Consider the following 23,455-nt stretch of genomic DNA (forward strand, 5'->3'; position numbering starts at 1 on the left):
AATATTAACTTTAAAATAAGAGTTAATGTAGCTGAAAGTACCAATGTCACCCAATTGCCAATTGAGACGAGAAATTCCAGAAGGTGACATTGGCTTACTTTTGGCTTTAAGGACCCAAGCTATACAAAGTCTGTTTTCATGAAACAGGTGTGATAAATATTTCCCTTGAGTGTATAAAGGATTCTCAAATCTGCCTTCTTTCCTGGTTGAAGGATAGGATGGGGGTGGCAGACCAAAGGGGGTCAGAGGTGTGGGTCAGGGTCGTGGTGGATAAGTGGGGCTGCCTAGAGCAGGACCAGAATCTTGTTTTAGGGGATGTCCCAAATAGAGTGGTAACCTTATTTCAGGAAAGAAAAATTCCGTGAAGCTCCCCACAATAGTCTCCCTCGGAGAAGCAGCTGTCTGTGGGAGGTATCAGAAGGCTGCACAACAAAGACGCCTGGCCCAGTTTTACCATGGTCTAACCTCAGTGTGAGGGTACATCTTCTCCTACTGTTTGTTTCTTCTCTTGCTCACTCTGGTTAAATAAAAAATCAACTTGGCAGGAACATTATGTTTCTATTTATTTGCTAGAGTGCTGGACACACAGAGCATACCTGATCCATGTTAAATGGTAATACTGTGACAACAACAAGGCAAAGACTGTGGACCAGAGGTGGCATTTAGAAAACCAGTGGCAAGTAGGAATCTGAAAATACATACACTTTTGGGCAAAGCACTCACCTTTGCCATTAAGTAGGTTCCAAAATATAGTGCATCCTGTGACAGATTTAAATGGGGGCATTATTCATAAGTGGTAAAGTATGTGCAAATTGTAGTGAAATCAAGCTGTGAGGACAGGAAATAGCATTCAGAGGAGCCCAGTGGTGTGGCAGCCAATGAGCAAACTAATGGAGCGATGGATCCCAGAACAGCTCAGAAGCTGCCAGGGTAATTATCCCGACCTTGTCACCTTAGCCAGTTTGGCACCTGGGCCGAGACTGCAGGTGGAAGATGCAACTGGGAGTGTTGGCTGGAGACTGTCTTTTCAGGGCTGCCCTTTGTTCTTTGTTTGTTCTTATACCAGCTGTGGGATGGTGGCTCTTGTTAACCAAAGCACAAGATAGGAAAGTAATGACTTTTAAAAGAGATCATTCTGATTAGCTGTGAAAGCAGATTTGCTGCCGTAAGAGAAAATGAATCAGTAATTTGAAAATGTATAATGCACAACTTCTAACATCCTCAGTAGAGCAGTTTGGGTCATTTGCCTTTATTTAAAAGGCCACACACTAGGAATAACATGTCTGCAGAAGTTGAGGTGAATTTCTCCCAAGTGCTGGGCAGTGCATTTTCCTCAGACCCTCAACAAGGCAATGACCAGAGTGGCCCACAGCACCTTGGGGACTGCAGCATGGCTCTGCCATAAAACAGAAGAGACAGGAGGGCTGATAAAGTCCCCATGGTGGGGGCTCAGGACACTGGGGCCCTGCAGACTCTGCAAAGGTTGCCCTTTTATCCTACCTTTCTCAGAGAAGAAAGGTTACCTCTGGGTTCCATAGTCCCCAGGACATCTTCTCAGCCTTAGAGGGGCTTCTGGGAGGGATGAAGGGTAGTTTCCCACAGTGCTTGGAACATGACAGGCTTCTTGGTTTAAGAGCTGGATGGGAAGGTTGTGTGGCAGGATATAAATAGTTTGTAGCATGGGGTCTGCCCCAGACTACCCCCAGCCCCCTAAAGGTACTGGGGATCCTGGGTTCCCAGCCTAGCTCTGATTAAGTTCCTCTGGCTGTTGGTCTCTAAGAACTGAGGATCCTCTGTGGCATAAGTGACCTTCTGAGGCCTTTGGAGCTTGGCTCCCTTTAGCCTTTTGCTTATAGTTGCTCCACTTTAGCTCATCCTGCAGTAGATAATAATAATTCCTCACATTTGAAGAGAGAACACTTAAGAATTTTCAAAATCTCCTTGCACCAGTATTTCATCTTCATAGCCACCTTGTATAGTAGATATTATGTCTGTTTTAAAGATAAAAATCCCAAGAGAGAGAGAAGGGGGAGATCTCCCCTCAGTGAGTCTCATGTGGATGAGTCACAGCTTGAATCCAGGCTTGTAGCCACTGGCCTGCTGCTGCTGCACTGGGGCCCTGTCTTCAGGAGGCCCTGGACACTGTAACCTGGACAGTGCAGCATGGTGGCAAGTCTGGGCTCTGCAGTCTGGCTGCCTTGGTAAGAGTCCCAACTCCACTACTGATCAGCTGTGCAACTGAGACAAGTGTGTTCACCTATGTGCATGAGTTTTTCATCTGTAAAATGGGGCTAGAAATAGTGCCCATCTAGTAAGATTGTACTAACACAAACTTGTTAGTATAAGTAAGGTGCGTATAATAATGGCAGCTACATTTGTGCATTAATTCGTTTTATCATCATATGAACACTAGAGGACAAATTCTCATTCCCATTTTAGAGATGAATACACAGAGGCACAGAGAGACAAAGCAAACTCTTAGTTGTAGAAAGACCAGGAACATTGCTATTAACTATGACACCAGACTTCCTTTTAAAACAAAGCTTAGCACTGGTAAGCATTCAAAGAATGTTGGCTGCTACTGTGGTTGCTATAGGCTCAAGGTGGTAAGATAGAAGGGTCCCACCACCCCAGGTACCTCCTCTACAAGTCAGTTTCCTGTGGCCAAAATACCATGGTCAGGACTTCAGTTTGGCTGAATAGGACTTTTACCCTCTGTTAAAATGAAAACCCCCCTGGGACAGCTGACGTTCAACCTCAAATTGCTTTGCATTTCAGTGACTGTGAGGCAGGTTTGATGGGGGACAGGGAGAGAGATCTTGAGGACGTTGCTCAGAGAGGTAATGAGGGACATTGCCGTTGGCGGGGCGTGGTAGAATGAGGTGGAAATTTTGAAAAAAGGGAAGATGAAGATTCACCTATCTTACAATTTTTGCCAGCTGCTAAAATGATCTGTATCGTACAACCTCATTAGAGCTCATTTTCTGAGCGCTCTTCTCATGAATTGTTTTAGTGCCATTATATGATGGCAATCACAGACTAATAGGACTTCTTTGACAGATGAGTATTCAAAGTGCAGAGAGGTCATACTAGACAGTAAAAATCCAGTACTAGCACCCCAGAATCCTACCTCCCTGTGTGAATACAGTCTGCTTCCCTGTGCTCTAATAAACTTTACAAGGAAATATTGCCTATGACCCCAGTAATATATCAAACACCTCAGTGTTGAGTTTCGTCCTTGGCCTCAGCATGGGAGTAAGAGTTAGGGGCTCTTCCGCACCAGTTTTGCCACCATAAGTCAAGTCTGTCTGGTGGAGAATTTGCTATTTAACTTACAGCTTCCAATCTCTTCTCCTGAAACTCAGGTTTAATGATGTCTCCCTGCCTCCCAGGTATGTAATGAGGGTTAATTAGATAATGTTTGCATAAGGCTTTGAAGATGAAAGCGCCATATAATTGTTATTACATATCATCTCTTCCAAAATCCAGGAATGCTTCTACTTCAGGGAACACTTGAACGTGTCTTTACATGTATCACTTGCTTTAGGATAAAACTTGTCAGGCATCGGTGAACTAATGATATTGTGTAGAGCACAGAGGATCAAACGGTCATAACAAATGATAGGCACTAAGAACCCCGTGGATTACCAGGAAGCAGCTGTCAGTGGGCGTGGTGACGGAACAGCCCACCCATTCAGTTGCTAGCTGGCCGCAGTGCCCAGGTAACTGGATCCCAGCACACGGGAACATGCATCAGTAGAGAATGCCATGAGACAATAGTCCAGAAACAGCTGAAACAGACAAGAGGGACAAAAAGTGACATTTTGGAAGAGCTGGGGTGGGGCATGTCATGAGAGGGGGTTTACAATAGAGTGAAAGACCCTTCTTACGATGTTTGAAAACTATTTCAAGAGTTTCCTGATTGGTTTCTTTGCTTCTTGTGCAAATTCCAATATATCAATCCATGTTCCTTCCACTGTCAGGATGTCTTGTATTTTTCATCACAGCATTCTATGTGTTGTAAATCTTCAGTACTATCTACTTGCCCAGAAAGTTAATTTAGTCCTTTTAAACCCTTACTATTACCTTCAAGACCCTCTATCATCTGCCTCCTTCTGATGTTCCTATTCTTTTCCCTCACACATTCCCTGTGTGGGAACCCCCTCCCAAACTACAGCAGGCCACACCACCTCAGGAAAAATGCCTCTCCCCTCCTCCAGCACCTTTATGTATACACAAATCCTGGACATTTAACCCAGTTCCTAATTCCTTTCTGACTCTTTCTCTGTGCAGATTCCAAAAGTTTTGTTTTTTCCAGTCAATTCTGTTTGCTCTTCAAAACTATAGCATCTGTCTTTTTTTCTTATATTGGTACATATCTGTTTATATGAATATTTCCTATGTTGCTATTTGGACTGCAAATTTAGAGATTTACCTTCACACAGAGTGCTTGGTCAGCAAGTTTTAAACTCCATACGAGGAAGATCTCAATACCTTACACAGTACCTCACATACAGTAGCTGCTTATTCCAGTTATCTACTGCTGGGTAACAACCCAAACTTAGTGGTGTAAAATAATAACAATTGTTTATTATTATTATTATGATTTTTATTATTATTACTACTTGTGGTCCTGAGGTTGACTTGGCTCAGGTAGGAGGTTCTTGCTTAGAGTCTCTCATGTGATTGCAGTCAGATGGTGACTGGGTTAGACTGATCTCAAAGGCTTCTTCACTCATGTCTTTGCTTGGGCTGAGAAGACTCAATTGGAGCAGCCAGTGCTTTTTAGGTTTATCTCTCTATCTCTGTTTGGTTTCTCCATGTGGTGTTTCCAACATGTCTGTTTGAGGGCAGCTTGACTTCTTACACAGTGACTCAAGTTTAAAGGCATATACCCCAAGAGAATGTTGCAGAACTGCATGCCCTTTTTCTAACTTATCCTGGGAGTCAAGAAGCATCACTTCCACTGCCTCTGTTGGTTAATGACATCATATACCAGAACATATTCAAGGGGAGGGGAATTAACTTCCTTGGTGGGGAGGAAGTTTCAAAGAATCTATGGAAATGTTTTAAAAACCACCAAAGTACTCAATAAATACTTGTTAAATGATTGATTGAATGAGTAAATGAATGTATGGACATTTTTACTGTTTCCAGTGTGAGGGATAGGAAATATAATAGTGGACTGAAAATTTCTTATTATTTCCTTCAACACACCAAAGATATTTGTTTATTTTTTAACATGTTTACAACTCATGGAAAAATATGATTTTCTTTTGTCCTTCTCATTAGACCATGTTATGGACTCAAATTAATGGTTATGAACTTCATTTCTTTAGATATTATTTTCCTTCTTTTGTTGCCCCAGAAATACCCAATAGCATTAGCTTTAACAAAACGTTTATTTATTTATTTTGAGACAGAGTGAGAGAGAGCAAGGGAGAACAAGCATGAGCACAGGAGGGGCAGAGAAAGAGACAGAAAGAGAATACCAAGTAGGCTCCCCGTGCTCAGTGCAGAGACCCACATGGGTTTGATTCCATGAACTGTGAGATGATGATCTGAACTGAAACCAAGAGTGGGATGCTAATCCAACTGAGCTACCCAGGTGTCCTGTAACAGCATTCACTTCAATAAACCCTCACTGGCATCTGAGAAAACAAGTGTGATAGTCCATCATTGGTGCCTTTTCTTGCTTGTTCATCTCATGCTATTAACCACTTTGCTGGGGCCAATTAAGCAAGGTTTTAGAAACTTCTTCCAAGCTTCTAAATTGCTCTGAGATCTATTTTAGAGTAAAGTGGTCGATAAAAGAACAACAACTTTGATGTTGAGAAGATGCAAAAATATCCTCTTACTCCATACCACCTTAGATCCTCTATGTTTAGGTGCTTATGTGAGTGCCTTAAAACATCTCTTAGCTCCAGATCTTGTTCTTGATGATGAAGAAAAAAGCTTTGGAGGCCCTGAATTATAGGACTCTTTAAATTTCAATGGCTAGAATGGAAGTTTGTGGAACATGAGAATTTCCATCTGATTTTCTGTCTTCCCCGTCTCCAAACCTGAGCTAGCATCCTACTTGTGTGGCTGGAACACCTCAGAGGAAGCCATTCTAGTCAGACTACAACTCTCTGACACTGTTTGGTAATATTGCTTGTTTGCCTACCGTGTGTCAGGATCTAATAGAGCTGGGATACTCTGTAGAGGAGAAAACAATTTTTGACCTGAATTTTGTGGAATAAGATGGCTTCCAGGTCAAGAAGTACTGGAGATTGACTGCTGGGTTGAGGTTGCTACAGGCCAAGGAAGGACCTGGCTGAATTTACGGCACTGTGAACAGGGCCTGAGTCCAAGTGAAGGCAGATCCCTGCAAAGGAGCAGAATGTAAAAGGGGGAAAACAATAATAATTGAGGCCAGAAGGAAATGCTGGGATCTAATTATGAAGGGTCTTGGAAACCTGCTAAGGGCTTCATTCTTTATCCTTTAGGGGGTGGAAAGCTGTGTCAGGCAGGAGGAATTTTAACAGTGACATAATAGAGATTACTCTTGAGATTTGGAATTATAATGCTTGTAGCAATGTGGAGGCATTTCCCTGTTTGAAAGGGAAAGAAAATCGAGCAAGGTTGAGAGAAGTTGAAAATAAATGTGAGTTTTCTGTTTCAAGGCTTTGGGAGGCTGACGACACCACTCACAGACCAAGGCACATGGGGAAAGGAGCAGAATTGGGGGAAATGGAGAGTTCAGGGCCCCCATGGTGGATTTCAAGTACCTCCAGAAAACACATTCCTCCTGAGGCCAGAAGGTATAGAGGTATTTACTTTAACAGTGTCTTCCCCTATCATTTTATCACATTAGAAGACTTTTGGCATTTATCATCCCCTTTAGCTTTTTTTTTTTTTTTCATTATTCCTTTAGACTTGGTTACTCAAAGTGTGGTCAGACCATCAGTTCCAGGAGCTGGTTAGACAATCTCCAGTCCCACCTCAGAACTGCCAATCTGGAATCAGTGTTTCAACAAATCCCTAGCTGGGTCATATGCATGTTACAGTTGGAGAAATGCTGCCTTAGAACTATCTCATCCTCCACCTCCCTCTCTGTTCACATCTTAAGTTACCTTATTAAAACTTCAAACGCAAAATGGTCTTATCTTCAGTTGGGCATTCTGAGTTCCTGTTATGGATCACTACTAAAATGGGAATGGGAAGCCTATTGCTGACTTCCCTTCCTACTGCTGGTGGTCCAGGTGGTTCATGGAGGGGGAAGCTTGTGTTTAAGATGCTGGGGCAGCATGGTCAGTAATCATGACTTCTAATAGGTGCCATGAGCCCCATGGGCAGGAGGCATCGCTCATTTTTAAAGGCAATGTTTTACCCATGAACATGTTTCTCCTAGGTGAAATGTTTTCCTATTAATCCTCATATAATTGGGACAAATGCTGCTGCTAAGAATATCCATTATTTACCTTATGTTTTGTGGCTCCCACAGAATGCCTGTCTTTGTTTCTCTGTATCTCCAGTAACTCATCTCAATGGTGTGGACTGAAATATGTTAGCTTCAGTTTTCAGACAAACTTATTCCTTACTGAATTTAGGTTTTCTATATGCTTCTAGGCTTTTCTTGACTTACATAAATGGATGTGTTGCTTTTTACTAAGGAACTACTTCTTACCTCAGTACTGACCTGCTGGCCAATAGGGTAAATAAAATTATTTTATTGTGACTTTTAGTAGGGACTCAGTTCCTGCAGTGTGTTGGGTGGGGTTAAAAATATTGATTGTCATCCATGAAGGCCAGCTGAGAAGGCATTACATTTCTTCTCTTCTACAATACAGCTGAGAGATGAGCTGTTCTCTTTACAAACACTCACAAAAAAATACCTGGATCTGAGATTCCTTATATGCCAATCAATAGGCTTGATTATTTAGACTAGATTTATTCTATAACATAGCTAGGAGGATACAGGAAACTGAGATTCTGGCTACTTCTTTCACAAATGACGGCAATGGATGTGACAGTTTCTCCCTTGATTAAAAGATCTGGATGTAATAAATGATGCTACTGATTTGCTTGCATAATCCCAACAAATATCTTATCCTGTATCCAGAATTCCTTGTAATGAGTAGAAAATGGCTTCTATGTCACTTTGGAGGTTAAGAATTTTTAATATATAATGACAAATTCTCTGTATAAGTTACATTCCATTTCTTGACAGTGCATCCTATCACATACCCTTTTTGGGTTCTATTTTGAAGAAATTGAGTTGTCTAAAAAATAAAAAAAATATTCTGATTTTCTTAGCATAATTTCATTTATGTTATGTTTTAAATGATTTTTCTTTTTATGACATATCTAGCTATTAGAATTTCATGATTACTTCTTAAAATATTGGCTCAGGATCATTAAAACAAACACCATTAAAAATAGCTTATTAGCTTTAAAAATAGTATAAAAATTTAACTAATCATATTCCCACCACACACACACACACACACACACACACACACACACTCACTCTCACTTTCACACACAAAGTGTAATTCCATGGCAGGCAAATGAGCTGACTGTGTAGTGATTTAGCATACAGTCCTACTTCTTACATCTGTTTGGATTTAGCTCATTTCCCTGGTGCTTAAGCTGTTAGCTCACATGCAAATACCTGCTTGGAGGGGACAGAGGCCTGTGCTGCTTTGGGCCTAAATTGATTGCTGAAGTTACAGGATTGAAATGCCTCAGGTAAAAAAATTCAGTCAAAAGAAAAACATGAAGTCGACAGCTATGTAAAGCATGCTGCCTGACAGCCAGGGGTGCTGCAGGAATGGAGGCATGCTGCAAATAAGGTCAGCAGAATTAACACTCAATTACCCCTTGACTATGAAAGGCTATCAAGGGGGGGATGCCAGTCACCCAAAGAAATTTCTGACTTCAGTGAATTTGTAGGTTAACCCCTTCTTTACATTACCTGTCTGTAAATTAAAGATAGGTAATTTACTTTCTCTGCTCCACCCCATTTTAACTGTTCTCTTTATTATTTGTAACTGTTTTGGCCTCTTAGTGCACAAAATTGTACGAATATGACCAACGCTGCTCCTTTTTTTGTATCCATTAAAATAATTATTCCAGCCTCAGACCTCCTTTTCCTTCCTTTGTCTCCCAACTGCATTACCAGTTGTCTGGCTTCCATAAGGTACTCATTCTCATATTTTTAGTGGACATTCTCCTTCTACATATGAATCTCTGTGAAAAATATATTTTTGCCATGTGCCATGAACTTGACCTAAATATCAGTGTGCTATATACCAGGTTGAACTTTTCTCAACATTGTTTTTCAGCTCTGTCTTTGGTAATTAATCATTTCTTTTGACCTCTGATTAATATGGATGCATAAAACACATTTTAAAAATATTTCCCCCTTATTTTGCTATTATACAATCTTTATAATATCTCTGTGTTTACTGAGTTCTCTGGAGGTACAAATCAAGAAATTCCTGTGCTATAGGGCATCTGCTAACACAATTTTATGACATATTGCTAGATTACCCACCAAAATGCTATAACACGTATTTGCAAAGTCACTAGCACAGGTGAAACTTCCTATTTCCTCTCATGCTTGCTGACATTGGCTATTGTCTGAATATTTATTTTTTGGTCAGTGTAGCTCTAAATCAATGCCTGTGTTTTGAAATTTTCGGGTTATCTACCAGCGAGGACAAACATCTCTTCATATCAGCCATCCCATTTGTATCCTTTTTTTTTTTTTTTCTGTTGGGTTGCCTCTTGTTTTACTGATTTATAGGAGTTTCATAAATATTCTGGGTATTAAACTTTTCTTGGTTATATACATTGGAGATATCTTCTCCCATCTTTCACCAGTCTTTTAACTTTGTCTGTAGTATATTTTGTGGAGTAGAGATATTTAATTTTGATGTAATCAGATCTTCCTATTTTTCTCCTTCCAGGTAGTACCTTTCTGGACATCCTCAAAAAAATCTTCCCTGATCCCAGTATCATAAAGCTATTCTCCCCCAATAGTTTGTTTTATACTAAAGTTTTAAACCCATCTGAATATTCTTGTTTTTAGAATAAGATGGGGATATAACTGCATTTTCATTATGATGAGCTAATTTCCCCAGCACCATTGATTACATAATTCATGTTTTCTCTGTTTATGTGTGATGCCACTTCTATCATAGCTCAATTTTCATATGAGTATGGATCTGTTTTTAAACTCTCCATTTTGTTACAATGCTCAATTTTTAAATCACTGGACCAGAGATATAATCTTTTAATCATTACAGCATGTACAGTGTCTTAATGTCTGGTAGAGTAATTCTACCTACATTGGTCTTGTTTTTTCACAATCCAGCTGGAATTTTGATTAGAACTGCATTAGTGTAATATATAATCCTTTTTTTGCCTTCTACCTCTGCGCATGTGGAATACTGTCTCTAAACAGCACATGAATTCTGCAAAGTTAATTTTGAAAGGTCTAAGTTTCTAGAAAAGGAATGAATTTCTGTGCTAAATCAAGCTTTCAAATTCTTTAGTAGAATACCTATGTGAAGGTTTTGATAAATGCTTCCATCATGAATCCTGATTTATTCATATATGCATGTACCGACTCGCCAAACAATATTGAGCCTCTTCTGTGTATCTAACACATACTAAGTGTTGTCAAGACACATTTCCAAGCTTCTACGTCACTTACCTGTTTTAGGTGAACCAACTACACTTCTTGGTTATAGGGAACTTAACTAGTGCTTAGAAAATGAGACTTTAGAGATCCATATTTTGTATTTAAGAACTATGTTTATGTATTTTAGTAAATAACATTGACACTGCCATAATTAATGCTGTCAGCTTTGGATCCAAATATTGGCAAATATTCCATGGAAATCTGGAATTTGGTCTCTGTTCTGCCACCAACTAATAGGCTAGTTAGGTGATCTGAACCTCTGTTTCCTCCTTTATAAAATTTGAATTTATGATTCTTTGACAAGTGTGGAAGCTTTGATTATACATGCAAAGGTATCTGTGGGTCTTGGTGGTGAAGTGACTGGCATTGAGTGATTGAGTGGAATAACTTCCTGAGGGAGGCAGATATGGAGCAGAGTGCTGAAGAAGAAAAGGGATGTGGGTACTGAAGAATGAATGAGGCAGGGATAGTGGCAAAGAAATGCAACCACACAGGTGGGGGGTGGAAGGTAAGTATTTCTGGTTGAAATATATATGAGCTGAGTTTGAAGGTCAGTGGGAGGTGAGAGTGTCAGTTTTTGGTAGACCTTAAAATAGTTAATATTAATATTATGGTTAAAAATGTGTGCCCTTTGTCTACTTACACTGTATAAAGCGAAGTCATATGTTATCCATTTGATCTTTAGAATCCCATCCTTACATATATTAAGTATTCTTAGCTTTATTTTGCACATGAGGAAACTAAGGCACAGAAGTTCAAACAAACTGACCTTCATCTTGTCAGACTGGGACTGGCACTTAGGCCATATGTTTTCTGACTTCAAAATGCCTGTAATTTCTACTTCATCACAGTGCACAAACCAGAGGTTTAATTTGATGAGAGAAGCATCTAGGAAGGGCCTATAGCTCCTTCTAAGGTTTCTCTGGCTGTCTTAAGCAACCAGTGGTCTGATGGAAGCCCCCTTTAAAAAAAAAAAAACACCTCAGCTAAAGCCAGTTGTTGAGATAGACCCTGCTATCTTCAGGGCTTTCCACACTCTTTGACCACTCCAGATCAGATAGTCAGTGAGGGGCTGAAAACAAACCCTGGATTCCTCTCTTCATATTTGAGTTTCTTCATATTTGTGTTCACATTTGTGTTGCAGCTTCCTGATTTCACAACACAGGAGAGTTCAATAAGTCTATAAATGACGCATATTTGGTTGAATGGCTAAGATGGACTCCTATCCTTAAAACAGCATTATGAAAATGGATGGAAACAGACTTAGAGCCAGGCAAGGCTTCCCAACCATTTGGGAAGCCCCTGTTTCATTAGCGTAAGCTATGCTGGGAGCTGGGGATCAGCACACTTTGTAGTCTTAACCAGGGGCTCAGGGCTTGTCTTGTGATTTACTGTCCAGGATGCACTTGGGAAGCTATGTGTACTTTTTGTTTTCCAGAAAGGTGGTGTTGATAGCACTTTCTTAAAGCTAGCAGGGATTTTGTCTGTGTTCATCAGAACTTTAGATACCTTGAATTTAAATTTTAAGATAAAAATTTTCATTTTTCTGCTCTTCTTTCAAACTCATCATTCTTTTCAAACAACACTAATTTTCAATAACTTAAATAATTTTCCAAGAAAATAAAAGAAGAGGGATTCTATAATTTGATGCTTTATAGCTTTAAAGCATCAAAGTTTCTAAAATTTGTTACGTTGGTATAGTTACTATTTTGCTTATCTTTATATTGCCAGAATAATTGCTGAATCTCCCAAGTCTCTCAAGGGAGAAAGAAAAAGGGAGCATCTTTGTTTTCTACCATGAAAAGAAGACATTTCATGCTGGTGACCAAAGGTGCAATTTTAGTATTTTGTAGTATGAAATTTTTCTGTTGGCAAACTAGACTTTTGGTAGTGTGATAGGCTTTAAAAAATTACTGGTGCCCATTGGCAGAGATTCTTATTTATTGATATCAAAATATACTAGGTGATTTAAATTCGCTACCAGGGTTGAGAGCCACCGATGCGTAGACCATTCCCCACCTGAAGAGACTTATTTTGTTAGGAGCTACATGCAAGAAATAGACCAAGTAGGACATTTTTGTTAAAGACTTATTATGAATCTTATATTTTATTTTATTTTTTATTAATGGGATCATTTTAGATTTACAGAAAAATTGCTAGATAGTATAGGGAATTCACCATACTGAAACCCCCTATACATAGTTTTCCCTATTATTAACACTTACTTGTTAAAATTAATGAACCAATATTGATACATTATTATGAACTAAGAACTATTCAGATTTTTCTAATTTTTGTCCTTTTCTGTCTTAGAATCCCATCCAGGATACTGCATGACAATTATTCAGTCAATGTTCCTCTTAGCTGTGACAGTTTCTGAGACCTTCTTTATTTTTTTTATGATCTTGACAGTTTTGAGGAACACTAGGAACTCTACTCTTGTAGAGTGCCCCTCTATTGGAATTTGTGTGATGTTTTTCTTATGATTAGACTGGGATTATAGGTTTTGAGAAGGAAAATCACACAGGTAAACTGCCATTTTCATCATATCTTATCCAGGGTATATAATATCAGTTGTTGATGTTGACCTTGATCACCTGGCTGAAGTAGCATTTGTCAAATATCCCCACTTTAAACTTATCCTTCCCCCATTTCTTGTACTGTAATATTTGGAAGGAGATCATGAAACAGCCCACATTTAAGGATCAGGGCATTATGCTCCCCTTCCTGTAGGGCAAAGTATCTACATAATTTACTTGGAATTCTTACACAGGACGAGATTTGTATATTCCGTTTCTCCATTTAATAATTTACTCATTTATCAGTATGGGCTTAAGGATATTTATTTTAGACTTTGGATTATAATTCAATGCTACGTAATTTAGTTATCCAAATTGTTATAACTTTGGACATTGGGATTCATTCACTTGGTTCCTGTCCCTTCCTTTTGACATACCCTCATCATTATGGGATGTTTTGTTTTGTTTTGTTTTATTTGAGTACTTTATTTTCTGGCACTACAAGATGCTCCAAGTTCATCTTGCATATCCCTGCCTTCATCCTAGAATCGTATCTCCATAGTATCCTGGTTCCTTTTTTTGGAGAATGGTATTGGAACACAAGATCTGGAAGCTTATAGTTGTCTTTAAGACAATTGGAGTTCCATTGGGAAAAACTCTAACTTAATCACCATGGTTGGCTATTATGTTAATTCTGGTTAACTGAATATTTTTATTACCATTAATTCACTCATGCTATGACATTTTGGAGGAAGAGATTTGCCTTTAATTGCTCTTCAGTTTATTCAGTGTAACTTTTGGTATTTGTGGACGACATGCCCTCAGACATGTTCAGAAAGTGGAAATAGTTAGCTTGGGCCACTTACACTCATGGTTTACTGTATTATTTATTTTCCAGTTTGCTTTTATGTAAATAAAACATATTCTTTTTCTACTTTCCTCCACCCCCAACTATGACTCTTCAACAATGATGACGTTTTGGGACCTTTGACTACAGAGGCCAGAAAATTTGTGGTATTATTTTTGACTCCTACCTTATATTTTAGTAAAAAGTAACTTCATTTTAGTGCAACATGTTGATACTCAATGAGTAAAATCATTTAATTGCTTGGTCATAGCTCTATGAAAATGTATACACAGAACTTGAAGAAAATATACTAAAATGCTGAGTGATATTGGTTTCAAATGACATATGTGACTTTTTTCATTCCATTTTTAATAGAAAAACACTAAACTAATTTTTAAGAGTCTATATATAGGCATCTATGAGACCAGTGTTGGCCTTCTGCTTTACAAAGTTCCATGCAGCTGTCCTGTCAGTTTCCATCAGGGGTTGCTTTTCTGGCAACTTCTGTCTCCCCCTCTGCCTTCATCAACATCATAGAATTCTGCAAGGCTGGAAAATTTATTTTTTATTATTTTTTAATATAATTTATTGTCAAATTGGCTTATGTACAACACCTAGTGCTCATCCCAACAAGTGCCCTCTTCAATGCTTATCACCCATATTCCTCTCTCCCCCACCTCCCCATTAACCCTCAGTTTGTTCTCTGTATTAAGAGTCTCTTATGGTTTGCCTCCCTCCCTATTGTTGACCTCAGTCCTCTCAGTATAATTTTGCATTTTCAAAAAAGAATTCATCAGGTAAATTAATGACTAACTGGTAGAATATATAAAAAGAAACTTATATTTGGGAGTTCATACATGCCCTTTGCCGTTCTCAAACCCACAAGTAGAGGAATTTATGCCAGGCACTATCAATGACTGCCTGTGACGTTGGATAAATTATTTTACCTCTGGGCCCTTATTTCTTCATGTTAAAAAACTAAAAGTTTGAACTTGATATATTGCTAAAGTGATTTACATATCAAGACATGATATAGTCTTAATTATTTATTTTTGGTTTTGTTGCCTTTGCTTTTGGTGTCATATCCTAAAAATCATAGCCAATATAAAAAATAAACAAGTGGGACCATATCCAGTGAAATGTTTCTGCACAGCAAAGGAAACAATAAATAAAATGAAAAGGTAACCTATGGAATGAGAGAAAATATTTGCAAACTGTATATCTGATAAGCAGCTAATATTCAAAATATATAAAGGACTTTTAAAATTCAATAGTGAAGGGGTACTTGGGTGGCCTGTGTCAGGCTCTGTACTGACAGCGTGGAGCCTGGAGCCTGCTTTGGATTCTGTGTCTCCCTCTCTCTCTGCCCCTCCCCTCCTCATGCTCTGTCTCTCTTTCTCTCTCTCTCTCAAAAATAAACAAACATTAAAAAATTATAAAAAAATAAAAACTATAAGTTATAATTCTATTCATTTCCTTAGTAGTATATATTAAACCCTTGAAGACAAACTATGACATAGCTGGGCTGATTATTTTAAAGTAGATTGATCCAATTTGATTAGTCACATAATGGAGTTTTGAAAAATCATCTACACAATAGCTGATTTTATTGTGTTTCTACTTTACCTCAGCCAAAAGGAGAAGGCCCAGGATAGAACATACAGAAGTTTTCTTTTGAAATGTGTGGATATCTGAATGTTCCCTGAGGATTCTTCCTCTGGGCTGGGGTCAGGCAGGGCCAGAGTACATACATTCTCCAGGGTCATCTTCACTGTAGCTTGTGCAGACAGCCATCTGGTGGGTTGAACTGAATGAGGGGCTCTAGGAAGATGCCAGTCCCCAAATATCTTCTTAACTTTCTGTTCTCAGGATGGGATTTGTGCATTGTTCCTTTGTGTAGTCAGTTTTTTTAAAAACAGATCCCAGTACACTAATAGATTCTTTTAAATAAGACTTAATAGATTGATACAATATCTTATGCCCTTACAAGAAAAAAGGAAGTTTGCATCTTACTGAATCATGAGAACTAGCCATTGATATGTGGCAATGGCATGCTAATGGAGTAATTGGGAAGCTAGCAAAATATAAAAATTTCACCTGCTTTCTAAATTTTCCCAATGCTGGTCAGCTAAACCTACACCTAAACCATTTGGGCATTCATATTGATATGATGCCACAGCCATATCATACAATATGCTTACTGCTTTCAGAGAGAGTGTGAAAATATTCTGTATACATGTTTGTTACTGTGGGGCTCACATGAAGCTGTGAGGTCTTGTGGACTCCACTGTAGTTCCAGTGTCCCAAGGTGAGGATCAGAACTTGAGTTCCTTAGTCATGTAGCCATTCATCCCCTAGATGAAAAATCTTATAGCAACTCCAGGGGGCTTCATTTTATGTCACAGTGACAGTTTTCAGAATTCCACACTCTGGTCAAGCTTTTCAGATGACTGCATCACTGCCAAGTTTAATTTAAATGGGGCCACTTATGGACAAAAGAAAGATTGAAAGATGGGATGTCAAATGCTGGCTCTGCTCACATGGTCCGGTTTCAAGCTGTTTATGCAAAATAAGTACATGACCTCTGACATTTCATCTAGGAATATCTTGGGCACTCACTCTTGTTTAAATGATCTAATTGATGATAAAGTCTCAGAGAGGAGGTTCCTGATGTACCAATGATTTGCTGGTGGCCTGTTTTCCATCCAGGTGCTACTGTATATAATGGAACTAGTTTTACAGGCCCAAGTGTTCTGGTTTATCCTTCCAAACTGTTTCAGACTCACAATTGACCTTCTTCGGTTGGTCTGATGTGATTAATACCGAAGTCCTGGTAATAATTTGTGGTGTATGACCTAAAGGGAAAATCTTATTGAGTTAATTTCATAGAAGGAAGTTTTGAGGGAGGAAAAGTGCTCACTCAGGCTACAGGCTAGAGACATCCAGTAAGTCTGGAAAATGTGCATTTGCATGATTAGAGAGGAGACTGGTGAACACTACACAATAAATGTGAATGCTATTATTGGGTTTTGAGTTTTAAATCTAAATATTGAAATGGAGTTAAGAGGCGCCTGGGTGGCTCAGTCAGTTAAGCATCCAATTCTTGGTTTCAGCTCAGGTCATGAATCATCTCACGGTTCATGAGTTCAAGGCCTGTGTTGGGCTTGGAGCCTGCTTGGGATTCTCTCTCTCCTTCTGTCTATGTCCTCCCCCTGCTTGTTGTCTCTCTCTCTCTCTCTCTCTCTCTCTCTCTCTCTCCCTCTCTCTCTCTCTCTCTCTCTCTCAAAATAAATAAATAAATAAAGTTTTTAAAAAAAGTTAAAAAATAATAAATGGAATTAAGGTAGAAATGCATTATCAAATTTTTTAAATCTTTTTTTATCCTTTTTTCCTGTAAGGAAAAAAAAATCTAACTAAAAGAAACAGAAAGCAAACAAGAAAAAAAAATAACCCCATTTCCAGTAAAGGAAATATGCAGCGAGTAGTTACAGAAATGTCTATAATTGTTTTAACTTTTTAAGGTTTATGGCACACATTTCCAGACACATTGCTTAATAATGATTATCTTGGACAGAGTCAGGTTTTTCTTGTCACTGTTGGCTTCTTTCCATGAAGCAAACATCTGGGGGGAACATCTTAAACTGGATCCTCTACTTCCTAAAAATAATAAAACACAGAGTTTTACATCCTTTTTATTTTCTGAGACTAAGTAGATGTATGTTCTTATATTGCATACGTAGTTTAACTAGGGATACATATCTATAAGAAAGTTTCTTTTCAAATGATTATTTGAAAAAAATTTTAAAAATCTGTTAATAAGTATTTGAACTTGTGTAGAGTGGAGAACAAATGCCTAGTTACATACCCCAAATTTTAAACTTTCTCTGGATGCTTGACATTGTGTGTGTGTGTGTGTGTGTGTGTGTGTATGCAATAGATTACAATATTACTGTTGGTTTTTAGCATAAATCAAGCCTACCCCACAAGCAGCACTTATCATATGAGTGAATAAAAGTTTTAAACTTGTCAAAGATTTCTTGAATATGTGGCACTGTAATTATTTAAGCCTACACATTAGAGATTTGGATCAAGTTTTGGGGAAAAATGAACCATTTGGAACAACGAATTTCCAGGTAAAGGAGATGTCATTGCCATGCAATGGATAGAAGTCCCCAGCTGTCTATCTGAAGATGGCGGCAGCTGCCAGCTCTTTGGTCTCTTAGATTTCAGATGGACTGTCATAGACACTCAGATAGACTTGAGATATCTTTTACACAAAAGCAGGTGTTGTATGTAACAAAACCCAAAACCAAGACAAAAACTATGACTTGGACACAATTCATAAACATTGCTTTTATGTTTTGCTAAAATTGCCTTTGTAGTTAGTGCTGGGGGCAGGGTTAAAAGTTCTCTTACACTGATGTTAAATTAACAGTTAAAAAATGCTCAAAAATTGATAAGGGGTTACATTCGTTTTTTAATTTCTTGCTCAATAAATAACTGAAGGATTTTCTAGTTGTCAAAAATGAAGAACTGATCAAGATGCTATTATTGATTAATTTTTAAAATATTTATTTTTGAGGCAGAGAGAGAGAGAAAGAGAGAGAGATAGAGTACAAGCAGGGGAGAGAGAGAGGGAGACACTGAATCTAAAGCAGGCTTCAGGCTCTAAGCTGTCAGCACAGAGCCCAATGCAGGGCTCAAACTCATGAACCATGAGATCATGACCTGAGCCGAAGTTGAACGCTCAACCAACTGAGCCACACGGGTGCCCCAGATGCTATTATTAATTAATAACAGTATTCTTATCAATAAAATTATGATTTTAGTTTGAAAATATTTTATTAATCTTTTGTAAGTCCCTCTGTAATTTACTAAAGCAGATAGTTGAAAAATTAAAGACAATAAAATAATTGCTTTTTCTGCATAATACTCATCATTCCCCCTGAGATAATGGTTGTTTTGAAGGTGTGAATAATGAACTGAAAAAATAAAACAAATGTTTTTAGAGTCCATTATGGGTCAGTCACTTGCAATGCATCCTGTGGGGTATGTAGCATTACTCTCATTTAAAAACAAGAAAGGATAGGTTCAAGTTTGGTTAAATTGTTCACTCAAATTCTCACCACTAACAAGCAGCAGTCCTGGAGGTCTGAACCCACACTTGTCTGACTCTGAAGCCTAACTCTGACATGCCAACCAGACGGAGCATGAGAAATATTTCCTCTATCATCAACACTCTGAAAGAAATTCAACTATTAAAGTCAAACATAAGCTACTGTGCATTACTTTTCTTCCAGGAATCTCAAATTACAGATGAACAATCTGGTGTGATTGTTACTATCTCATGCCTGTTAAATAGAGTCACACAGTCTTTGGGCTAGTCAAGAGAGGAACAAGGCAGAGCCAAGGGACATTCCCATACAGCATTAAAGACATTCTCAGAAGCATGTTGAAAGGAAGATTATGCGGCATCCTCTACTTCCCAGCAGTAAAGGTACAATTTCTAGGCCTAACAATCACCCCTTTCAGACTTTTCTGAAGCTGTGGTCTCTTCCAAAATGTGAAAAATTACATAGTGTAGTGGGGCATAGTTTACTCTTTCTTTATGGACTGTAAAAGTTTCTTTTCAAAGCTTTATAGGGTCTTAGAGGGCAATGCCCAGCTGTCTAATTTCAGCACATGTGAAAGTTTGAAAAGTAACAAGACAAAGTGTTTATAATGTGTAGATTAGACCACAAACAATAGAAAGTTATAGTAAGCTAGTATGACATGTGCAAAGCAAAGTCTTCTCAGTGTATATATGAATCAGGTGCACTGTAAATAAATTCAGTAATCTCAAACTTTTAATTCTTCATCCTTAAACATTTTCATCATCTATTGTTAGCCAGTACTGTGTGTATGTATATGAGTGTGGGTGTGTGTATGTGTATGTAGGTGTATGTAGTGTGTGGGTTTTTTTTGTGTGTGTGTGTATGTGTTTGCGTGTATTTGTGTAGGAGTATGTGTCTCTTTGTGTGCATGTATGTGTGTATATGTATGTGTAATGTATGTGTGAGTATGTGTGTGCTGGATGTAGGTATGTGTTTGTATGTTTGTGTACTCATCCTGCCTTGCTTTACCCAGGCACCCTCTTTGAATTCAGAGGACCTAACAGATCATCTCCCAGACTTTTTCAAACATTTCCTGATTTTTGTTGCATAAGGTCATTACATAGGAAAACTATAGAACCTACTGTTTTCCCATAAATGTTGAAAATTCTATACACAAGGTGGATGGAGCACAGAACTTGGATTCAGAGACCTGACTAGAGCCTCACTTCTGCCACTAACTCATCATGTCAGTCTGACAAGGTTTCCTTTTCCCCAGCCACAATATGGGAGGGTGACAAAGAGGCCAAAGGTCCCACCTAATGTAAGCATCTCACCAAACATCTTTGTGTGTGGTGGGTGGGAGAGAGAGGAAGCTGTAAATTCAGTAGAGTAGTGATTGTGCTAGCTCTATAGCAGCTGCTAGATCACCCTGGTGATCCTCAGTGACTTTATACAACTCAGAGTTAAACTCTAATTTTATGAAACCTTATACATTTACAAAAATGACCCATAACACCTTCTGTGAAAACTGAGATGCTGCTATCATACCCTAAAAATGCACTAAATGATTATATCATTTTCTGTGAATTTAAAGTTTAAAAATAATTAAAAGTATTGAATAAATAATGTTATTAATTATCATTAAACAAGAAAAACTATCAGCAAAATATAGCATATTCCAACTCTTATAAAATATGACCCAGAAATAAGTGAGAGCATTGAGGACCACATGGAGAAGACATTTTGGCTGAAAAGTGTCCACTGGCACAAGTTTTTTCTAGTTTTATAGAAATAGTGGTAGTCTTTGGTAAAATTTCAAATTCTTCACAGGAAAATAAAAATCGTACTGAGATTTGTTTTCTAGCCACAGTTCGTGATGAGCTCATCAGAGGCAATGATCCCCTTTTAGCATATTATGGCTCTGACACACAGGTTAACAAAATAATAGCATTTTACAGAATTTTAAACTTTCAAAATGATCTTGCTATAGCAGGTGCTCAAAAATATTTAAATTTAGATTTAATTTATTTTAGGGTGTTGTCAGTGTTAGACACTGCACTGCTAGTTATATAATAATTTAGGTGTATTTCTTTGTTCCAATTGTACAGATAATTAAATAAATTAAATCTAAGTGATACTGTTTGCTTAGATCACTAAGCACCTTAATACCTAATTTAAATCCCCAACTGGTACTCATAGTACATATGTTTTGTAAATTATTTATTTTGTTCATCTTTTCTTCCATTTTCCTTATTCATGTTATTTTAACCTGTTTAACTACTATAAATCACCTCAGTTTCTTGTTTTTCTTTATTTTCAATTTTGTTTATAAAGGAGGGAAAATAAAACTGATGAAATAAATGATATATAATGGTACTATTTGCCTTAGCTATTGTTCTGTTGCTAATATATGACAGAGCCAGGGCTGGAACCCAGGCTACCTGCTTCCCTTTCTTAAGGGATAGATTCTAAAGGATCTTACACATAGGATCACTCTTTTAAAAACTGCAACTCTACCTTTGAATGATTTACAAACTAGTTGGTGAGAGAGAGAGGAGAAGAAAAATTAGAAAACAAATAAACCCATGGACCAAGAAGCCATTCAGTAGCTTTCAAGGGCAAAGAGGATGTGATGTCAGGTTTGTTCTTTTCTTCCCTTCTTCTGTCAACCCCCTTGAAGTTTGCAGCCTTGAAGTTAGAGACCAGAACATACTTAAATGGAATTAAAAGAGAGAAGGCAAGTCTGGCCATGCAAAGCTCTGAATAAGGGGGAGTTTCTTTCAAATTGGGTAACTTGGTTAGCAAGTGGCACTTTTCTAGACATCAAAAGGCAGACAACAGTAGGAAAAAAAAGTGCCAAATGCATTAACCAACCTAATTGAACATATTTTGTCAACATGCTATGTGAGAGCTTCTGCTGTAGACACCAGCTTGGACTCAGTCAGTGCAGCTATAAACTCAGAATGTGTGAAGTCTGGAGTGTCGAGATACTTCCTTGAACCACACCACAGATCTGGTGTCATCATTTGTGATTGCTCCCTGTAATTTGCACCTATGTGTTTATGCAGCTCTGTGTATATCAGGCAACATGATTTTCAGTTTATTGACATTCTCCAGAGTGAAGAAGAGGGAGAGATAGAGAAAAAAAGAAAGAAAGAAAGAAAGAAGGAAAGAGAAAGAAACTTAGAAGGTGCCTTCCACATAGGTGTTTATAAAGTCTATGCTGAATATATAAATAAGTAAATGAGTGAAAAGTAAATGAAGAAGCAAATAAAGTAGATACTCTTGGTTAAGGGCCTGATCCAGGAATTTTACAATTGTAAATTACGATTGTACAATTTTTGTGAGAGAGAGACGATCCTAATTTGGTCAGAGATATACCTGATCCTTTTAATGCCCCAGTGCTGTATAACAGTTTTAGGGATGTAGCAACTTAGAAAGCTATGTCCTTTGATATTATTTTTACTAAAGACAACCAACATGATATGGACAAGGTATAACATTCCCTTTAAAAAACAGAGATAAATCTGTGGTTTCAATGAATTAGCAAATAGACACATATTGCTGATAAGTATATTCTGGATTAGAAAGAAGTGTAAGACATGAACTCTGCATTCAAGCACAGACCAAGCTGAAACTCACTAGATAATCAGAGGAAAGTACAAAGCAGCAAGCAAGCAGTAAATGAGGAATTCATATTTGTTGAAAGCTATAGAAAGTCAAAAAAGTTGCAGCAATATGGATGGACCTTAAGGGCATTTTGCTAAGTGAAATAAGTCAGATAGAGAAGGACAAGTACTCTATGATCTCAATTATATGTGGAATCTTAAGAAATAAAACAAAACAAAATGAAATGAAAAAACTAAGCTCATATATACAAAGAACACACCGGTAGTTGCCAGGGGTATGGGAGGGAGTGGGTGAGATGGGTGAAGGGGGGCAAAAAGTAAAATCTTGCAGTTATAAATAAGTCTTGTGGATGTAATGCATGATGTAGAGCATGATGACTAAAATTAATGATACTATATGGCATATTTAAAAGTTGCTAAGAGAATAGACCTTAAAAGTTCTTATCAGAAGAAAAAAAATTTGTAACTATATATCAGGATGGATGTTAACTGGACTTACTGTGGTAGCCATTCTGGAATGTAGTCAAGCTTTGAATCATTATGGTTTACATCCTGAAACTCACCTAATGTTGTATGTCAATTATACCTTGAAAAAAAAGTCAGAAAAGAGAGTGTGTAAGTCATTAAATCACCGGTAGCATCTGAGTGGGGCATTAAAAAGGCAAAGGAAGAGA

The sequence above is a fragment of the Panthera onca genome, chromosome B4, assembly GCF_046562875.1.
Source record: "Panthera onca isolate mPanOnc1 chromosome B4, mPanOnc1 haplotype 2, whole genome shotgun sequence".
Lineage (NCBI taxonomy): Eukaryota > Metazoa > Chordata > Mammalia > Carnivora > Felidae > Panthera > Panthera onca.